The sequence below is a fragment of the Calliopsis andreniformis genome, unplaced genomic scaffold (assembly GCF_051401765.1).
Source record: "Calliopsis andreniformis isolate RMS-2024a unplaced genomic scaffold, iyCalAndr_principal scaffold0004, whole genome shotgun sequence".
NCBI classification, from domain to species: Eukaryota; Metazoa; Arthropoda; class Insecta; order Hymenoptera; family Andrenidae; genus Calliopsis; species Calliopsis andreniformis.
The window spans coordinates 2,684,217-2,692,020 of NW_027480424.1; positions in this window are offsets into that span (position 1 = coordinate 2,684,217).

Genomic DNA, 7,804 nt, shown 5'->3' on the forward strand with positions numbered 1-7,804 from the left:
ACTGGATGCAATTATTCGTTTTATACGATGGAAACGCTGTTGTATTTATATTGTATTTTATGCCTCTGGCGTTGACTTCTAAGGCCGTAGCTATTAGATGTGGTGGAGCAACGCCCTAGAGTGACGCCTCGGGTGCTCGGAACGTAGAATGGACCATTACTTTCACACTGATTGCAATTACTCGCTTTATACGATGGAAAAGCTGTTGTATTTATATCGTATTTTATGCTTCTGGCGTTGACTTCTTAGGCCGTAACTATTCGGTCTGGTGGGGCAACGCCCTGGAGTGAAACCTAGGTTGCCCGGAACGTAGAATTGGCCATCACTTTCAAACTGGTTGCAATTATTCCTGTTATATGATGGAAACACTGTTGTATTTTTTTTGCATTTTATGGTTCGGGCGTTGACTTCTAAGGCCCTAACTATTCAATCTGTTGGAGCAACGCCCTAGGGTGAAGCCTAGGTTGCTCGGAAAGTAGAAATGACCATAAGTTTCATACTGGTTGCAATTATTCGTTTTATACGATGGAAAAACTGTTGTATTTGTATTGTATTTTATGCTTCTGGCGTTGACATCTAAGGCCCTAACTATTCAATCTGTTGGTGCGACGCACAAGGGTGAAGCCTATGTTGCCCGGAAAGTAGAAATGACGTTAACTTTCATACTGGTTGCAATTATTCGTTTTATACGCTGGAAAAACTGTTTTATTTATTTTGTATTTTATGCTTCGGGCGTTGACTTCTAAGGCCCTAACTATTCGATCTGGTGGCGCAACGCCCTAGAGTGAAGCCTAGGTTGCCCGGAACGTAGAAATGACCATAACTTTCACACTGGTTGCTATCATTCGTTTTATACGATGGAAAAACTGTTATATTTATAGTGTATTTTATGCTTCTGGCGTTCACTTCTTAGGCCCTAACTATTCGATCTGGTGGAACAACACCGTAGAGTGAAGTCTAGGTTGCCCGGATCGTAGAAATGACCATTACTTTCACACTGTTTGCAATTATCCCTTTTATACGATGGAAAAGCTGTTGTATTTATATCGTATTTTATGCTTCTGGCGTTGACATCTAAGGACCTAACTATTCGACCTGGTGGAGCAGCGCCCTAGAGTGAAGCCTAGGTTGCTCGGAATGTAGAAATGACCATTACTTTCCCACTGGTTGCAATCATTCGTTTTATACGATGGAAATGCTGTTGTATTTATATTGTATTTTATGCCTCTGGCGTTGACTTCTAAGGCCCTAGCTATTCGGTCTGGTGGAGCAACGCCCTTGAGTGGAGCCTAGGTTGCCCGGTACGTAGAAGTGACCATTACTTTCACACTGTTTGCAAATATATATTATATACGATGGAAAATCTGTTGTATTTATGTTGTATTTTATGCTTCTGGCGTTGACTTCTTAGGCCCTAACTGTTCGATCTGGTGGAACAACGCCCTAGGGTGAAGCATAGGTTGCCCGGAACGTAGAACATACCATTACCTTCACACTGGTTGCAATTATTCCTGTTATACTTTGGAAAAACTGTTGTATTTTTATTGTATTCTGTGCTTCTGGCGTTTAATTCTAAGTCGCTAGCTATTTGATCTGGTGGAGCAACGACCTAGAGTGAAGCCTAGGTTGCCCGGAACGTAGAAATGACAATTACTTTCACACTGGTTGCTATCATTCGTTTTATACCATGGAAATACTGTTACATTTATATTGTATTTTATGCTTCTGGCGTTGAATTCTTAGGCCCTAACTATTCGATCTGGTGGAACAACGCCCTAGAGTGAAGCCTAGGTTGCCTGGAACGTAGAAATGACCATTACTTTCACACTGTTTGCAATTATTCGTTTTATACGATGGAAAAACTGTTGCATCTTTATTGTATTTTATGCTTCTGGCGTTGACATCTAAGGCCCTAACTGTTCGAACAGGTGGAGCGTCGCCCTAGAGTGAAGCCTAGGTTGCTCGGAATGTAGAAATGACCATAACTTTCACACTGGTTGCAATAATTCGTTTTATACGATGGAAAAGCTGTTGTATTTATATTATATTTTATGCCTCTGGCGTTGACTTCTAAGGCCGTAGCTATTAGATGTGGTGGAGCAACGCCCTAGAGTGACGCCTAGGGTGCTCGGAACGTAGAAACGACCATTACTTTCACACTGGTTGCAATTATTCGTTTTATACGATGGAAAAGCTGTTGTATTTATATCGTATTTTATGCTTCTGGCGTTGACTTCTTAGGCCGTAACTATTCGATCTGGTGGAGCAACGCCCTGGAGTGAAACCTAGGTTGCCCGGAACGTAGAATTGGCCATCACTTTCAAACTGGTTGCAATTGTTCCTGTTATATGATGGAAACACTGTCGTATTTTTTTTGCATTTTATGGTTCGGGCGTTGACTTCTAAGGCCCTAACTATTCAATCTGTTGGAGCAACGCCCTAGGGTGAAGCCTAGGTTGCTCGGAAAGTAGAAATGACCATAAGTTTCATACTGGTTGCAATTATTCGTTTTATACGATGGAAAAACTGTTGTATTTGTATTGTATTTTATGCTTCTGGCGTTGACATCTAAGGCCCTAACTATTCAATCTGTTGGTGCGACACCCAAGGGTGAAGCCTATGTTGCCCGGAAAGTAGAAATGACGTTAACTTTCATACTGGTTGCAATTATTCGTTTTATACGCTGGAAAAACTGTTTTATTTATTTTGTATTTTATGCTTCGGGCGTTGACTTCCAAGGCCCTAACTATTCAATCTGTTGGACCAACGCCCTAGGGTGAAGCCTAGGTTGCTCGGAAAGTAGAAATGTCCATAAGTTTCATACTGGTTGCAATTATTCGTTTTATACAATGGAAAAACTGTTCTATTTATTTTGTATTTTATGCTTCGCGCGTTGACTTCTAAAGCCCTTACTGTTTGATCTGGTGGAGCAACGCCCTAGAGTGAAGCCTAGGTTGCCAGGAACGTAGAATTGACCATAACTTTCACACTGCTTGCAATTATTCGCTTTATACGATGGAAAAACTGTTATATTTATATTGTATTTTATGCTTCTGGCGTTGACTTCTTAGGCCCTAACTATTCGATCTGGTGGAACAACACCGTAGAGTGAAGTGTAGGTTGCCCGGATCGTAGAAATGACCATTACTTTCACACTGTTTGCAATTATCCCTTTTATACGATGGAAAAACTGTTATATTTATATCGTATTTTATGCTTCTGGCGTTGACATCTAAGGACCTAACTATTCGACCTGGTGGAGCAGCGCCCTAGAGTGAAGCCTAGGTTGCTCGGAATGTAGAAATGACCATTACTTTCCCACTGGTTGCAATCATTCGTTTTATACGATGGAAATGCTGTTGTATTTATATTGTATTTTATGCCTCTGGCGTTGACTTCTACGGCCGTAGCTATTAGATGTGGTGGGGCAACGCCCTAGTGTGACTCCTATGGTGCTCGGAACGTAGAAATGACCATTACTTTCCCACTGGTTGCAATCATTCGTTTTATACGATGGAAATGCTGTTGTATTTATATTGTATTTTATGCCTCTGGCGTTGACTTCTAAGGCCGTAGCTATTAGATGTGGTGGGGCGACGCCCTAGTGTGACTCCTATGGTGCTCGGAACGTAGAAATGACCATTACTTTCACACTGGTTGCAATTACTCGTTATATACGATGGAAAAGCTGTTGTATTTATATCGTATTTTATGCTTCTGGCGTTGACTTCTTAGGCCGTTACTATTCGATCTGGTGGAGCAACGCCCTGGAGTGAAACCTAGGTTGCCCGGAACGTAGAAATGACCATTACTTTCCCACTGGTTGCAATCATTCGTTTTATACGATGGAAATGCTGTTGTATTTATATTGTATTTTATGCCTCTGGCGTTGACTTCTACGGCCGTAGCTATTAGATGTGGTGGGGCAACGCCCTAGTGTGACTCCTATGGTGCTCGGAACGTAGAAATGACCATTACTTTCACACTGGTTGCAATTACTCGTTTTATACGATGGAACAGCTGTTGTATTTATATCGTATTTTATGCTTCTGGCGTTGACCTCTCAGGCCGTAACTATTCGATCTGGTGGAGCAACGCCCTAGGGTGAAGCCTAGGTTGCTCGGAAAGTAGAAATGACCATAAGTTTCATACTGGTTGCAATTATTCGTTTTATACGATGGAAAAACTGTTGTATTTGTATTGTATTTTATGCTTCTGGCGTTGACATCTAAGGCCCTAACTATTCAATCTATTGGTGCGACGCCCAAGGGTGAAGCCTATGTTGCCCGGAAAGTAGAAATGACGTTAACTTTCATACTGGTTGCAATTATTCGTTTTATACGCTGGAAAAACTGTTTTATTTATTTTGTATTTTATGCTTCGGGCGTTGACTTCTAAGGCCCTAACTATTCGATCTGGTGGCGCAACGCCCTAGAGTGAAGCCTAGGTTGCCCGGAACGTAGAAATGACCATAACTTTCACACTGGTTGCTATCATTCGTTTTATACGATGGAAAAACTGTTATATTTATAGTGTATTTTATGCTTCTGGCGTTCACTTCTTAGGCCCTAACTATTCGATCTGGTGGAACAACACCGTAGAGTGAAGTCTAGGTTGCCCGGATCGTAGAAATGACCATTACTTTCACACTGTTTGCAATTATCCCTTTTATACGATGGAAAAGCTGTTGTATTTATATCGTATTTTATGCTTCTGGCGTTGACATCTAAGGACCTAACTATTCGACCTGGTGGAGCAGCGCCCTAGAGTGAAGCCTAGGTTGCTCGGAATGTAGAAATGACCATTACTTTCCCACTGGTTGCAATCATTCGTTTTATACGATGGAAATGCTGTTGTATTTATATTGTATTTTATGCCTCTGGCGTTGACTTCTAAGGCCCTAGCTATTCGGTCTGGTGGAGCAACGCCCTTGAGTGGAGCCTAGGTTGCCCGGTACGTAGAAGTGACCATTACTTTCACACTGTTTGCAAATATATATTATATACGATGGAAAATCTGTTGTATTTATGTTGTATTTTATGCTTCTGGCGTTGACTTCTTAGGCCCTAACTGTTCGATCTGGTGGAACAACGCCCTAGGGTGAAGCATAGGTTGCCCGGAACGTAGAACATACCATTACCTTCACACTGGTTGCAATTATTCCTGTTATACTTTGGAAAAACTGTTGTATTTTTATTGTATTCTGTGCTTCTGGCGTTTAATTCTAAGTCGCTAGCTATTTGATCTGGTGGAGCAACGACCTAGAGTGAAGCCTAGGTTGCCCGGAACGTAGAAATGACAATTACTTTCACACTGGTTGCTATCATTCGTTTTATACCATGGAAATACTGTTACATTTATATTGTATTTTATGCTTCTGGCGTTGAATTCTTAGGCCCTAACTATTCGATCTGGTGGAACAACGCCCTAGAGTGAAGCCTAGGTTGCCTGGAACGTAGAAATGACCATTACTTTCACACTGTTTGCAATTATTCGTTTTATACGATGGAAAAACTGTTGCATCTTTATTGTATTTTATGCTTCTGGCGTTGACATCTAAGGCCCTAACTGTTCGAACAGGTGGAGCGTCGCCCTAGAGTGAAGCCTAGGTTGCTCGGAATGTAGAAATGACCATAACTTTCACACTGGTTGCAATAATTCGTTTTATACGATGGAAAAGCTGTTGTATTTATATTACATTTTATGCCTCTGGCGTTGACTTCTAAGGCCGTAGCTATTAGATGTGGTGGAGCAACGCCCTAGAGTGACGCCTAGGGTGCTCGGAACGTAGAAACGACCATTACTTTCACACTGGTTGCAATTATTCGTTTTATACGATGGAAAAGCTGTTGTATTTATATCGTATTTTATGCTTCTGGCGTTGACTTCTTAGGCCGTAACTATTCGATCTGGTGGAGCAACGCCCTGGAGTGAAACCTAGGTTGCCCGGAACGTAGAATTGGCCATCACTTTCAAACTGGTTGCAATTGTTCCTGTTATATGATGGAAACACTGTCGTATTTTTTTTGCATTTTATGGTTCGGGCGTTGACTTCTAAGGCCCTAACTATTCAATCTGTTGGAGCAACGCCCTAGGGTGAAGCCTAGGTTGCTCGGAAAGTAGAAATGACCATAAGTTTCATACTGGTTGCAATTATTCGTTTTATACGATGGAAAAACTGTTGTATTTGTATTGTATTTTATGCTTCTGGCGTTGACATCTAAGGCCCTAACTATTCAATCTGTTGGTGCGACACACAAGGGTGAAGCCTATGTTGCCCGGAAAGTAGAAATGACGTAAACTTTCATACTGGTTGCAATTATTCGTTTTATACGCTGGAAAAACTGTTTTATTTATTTTGTATTTTATGCTTCGGGCGTTGACTTCTAATGCCCTAACTATTCGATCTGGTGGCGCAACGCCCTAGAGTGAAGCCTAGGTTGCCCGGAACGTGGAAATGACCATAACTTTCACACTGGTTGCTATCATTCGTTTTATACGATGGAAAAACTGTTATATTTAGATTGTATTTTATGCTTCTGGCGTTGACATTTTAGGCCCTAACTGTTCGATCTGGTGGAACAACGCCCTAGGGTGAAGCCTAGGTTGCCCGGAAAGTAGAAATGACTTTAACTTTCATACTGGTTGCAATTATTCGTTTTATACGATGGAAAAGCTGTGGCATCTTTATTGTATTTTATTCATCTGGGGTTGACCTCTAAGGCCGTAGCTATTAGATGTGGTGGAGCAACGCCCTAGAGTGTCGCCTAGGTTGCCCGGAACGTAGAAAAGACCATTACCTTCACACGGGTTGCAATTATTCCTGTTTTACGATGGGAAAAATGTTGCATCTTTATTGTATTTTATGCTTCTGGCGTTGACTTCTTAGGCCCTAACTATTCGATCTGGTGGAACAACACCGCAGTGTGAAGTCTAGGTTGCCCGGATCGTAGAAATGACCATTACTTTCACACTGTTTGCAATTATCCCTTTTATACGATGGAAAAGCTGTTGTATTTATATCGTATTTTATGCTTCTGGCGTTGACATCTAAGGACCTAACTATTCGACCTGGTGGAGCAGCGCCCTAGAGTGAAGCCTAGGTTGCTCGGAATGTAGAAATGACCATTACTTTCCCACTGGTTGCAATCATTCGTTTTATACGATGGAAATGCTGTTGTATTTATATTGTATTTTATGCCTCTGGCGTTGACTTCTAAGGCCGTAGCTATTAGATGTGGTGGGGCAACGCCCTAGTGTGACTCCTATGGTGCTCGGAACGTAGAAATGACCATTACTTTCACACTGGTTGCAATTACTCGTTTTATACGATGGAAAAGCTGTTGTATTTATATCGTATTTTATGCTTCTGGCGTTGACTTCTTAGGCCGTAACTATTCGATCTGGTGGAGCAACGCCCTGGAGTGTAACCTAGGTTGCCCGGAACGTAGAAATGACCATAACTTTCACACTGGTTGCTATTATTCCTGTTACATGATGGAAACACTGTCGTATTTTTTTTGCATTTTATGGTTGGGGCGTTGACTTCTAAGTCCCTAACTATTCAATCTGTTGGAGCAACACCCTAGGGTCAAGCCTAGGTTGCTTGGAATGTAGAAATGACCATAACTTTTACACTGGTACCAATTACTCGTTTTATACAATGGAAAAACTGATCTATTTATTTTGTATTTTATGCTTCGCGCGTTGACTTCTAAAGCCCTAACTGTTTGGTCTGGTGGAGCAACGCCATAGAGTGAAGCCTAGGTTGCCCGGTGCGTAGAAATGACCATAACTTTCACAC